The sequence below is a fragment of the Otolemur garnettii genome, unplaced genomic scaffold (assembly GCF_000181295.1).
Source record: "Otolemur garnettii isolate 467f Iridium unplaced genomic scaffold, OtoGar3 scaffold00003, whole genome shotgun sequence".
NCBI classification, from domain to species: domain Eukaryota; kingdom Metazoa; phylum Chordata; class Mammalia; order Primates; family Galagidae; genus Otolemur; species Otolemur garnettii.
Window position 1 is genome coordinate 862346 of NW_003852398.1, and position 923 is coordinate 863268.

Genomic DNA, 923 nt, shown 5'->3' on the forward strand with positions numbered 1-923 from the left:
GGTGCCTGTAGTCCCAGCTACTTGGGAGGCTGAGGCAAGAGAATTGCCTAAGCCAAAGAGTTGAAGGTTGCTGTGAGCTGTGATGCGATGTACTCAGTGAGATGTCACACTCTACCAAGGGCAACAAAGTGAGAGACTCTGTCTCAAAAAAAAAAAAAGAAAGAAAGTCATAGAGTATGTGTCATGGAGACCTGAGTACAAACTCTGATGTCACCATTCATTGATTGACTATGTGAATTGGCCAAATTAGTTCACTTTTCTATGCCTCAGCTTGCTCATCTCTCAACTGTAAATGTACTAATATAATACTATATGTGTCTCACAGGGTTGTGGCAAGGATTAAATCACAGTGGATATGAGAAGTTCATATCTTAATCATAGGTACTCTGCAGACTTGTTGAGAGGATCACATGAAATAATGAGTTGAGGAAAGGCTTTGCCATTGCGATAGCCCTTTATGGGAGTTAGTTATTGCTATAGATCCATTCATTATGTGTTTGTTACTGTCTACTATTAATTCATTCTGGGGGTGACTGCCTCAGGAATCTCCTTGTCTAACAGAAACCCAGCTGTAGTAGCAGGTGTTGGAGTGACAAGAGACCTAGAGTTTACATGGTCAACAAAAGAGTGTCTCAGTATTCCTGAGCTCCCTATTTCATCTCTCACCTGAACCACCACAGTTACCACCTATTTTGCCTTTGTGATTTTAATCTTGTCCCTCTCTAGTGCAATCTCATCATAGCTGCCAGAAAAACCTTTCTTTTTTTTTTTTGAGACAGAGTCTTGCTTTGTTGCCCTCAGTAGAGTGCTATAGCGTCATAGCTCACAGCAACCGCTAATTCTTGCGCTCAAGTGATTCTCTTGCCTCAGCCTCCTAAGTAACTGGGACTACAGACAATGCCACAGTGCCCAGCTATTTCTAG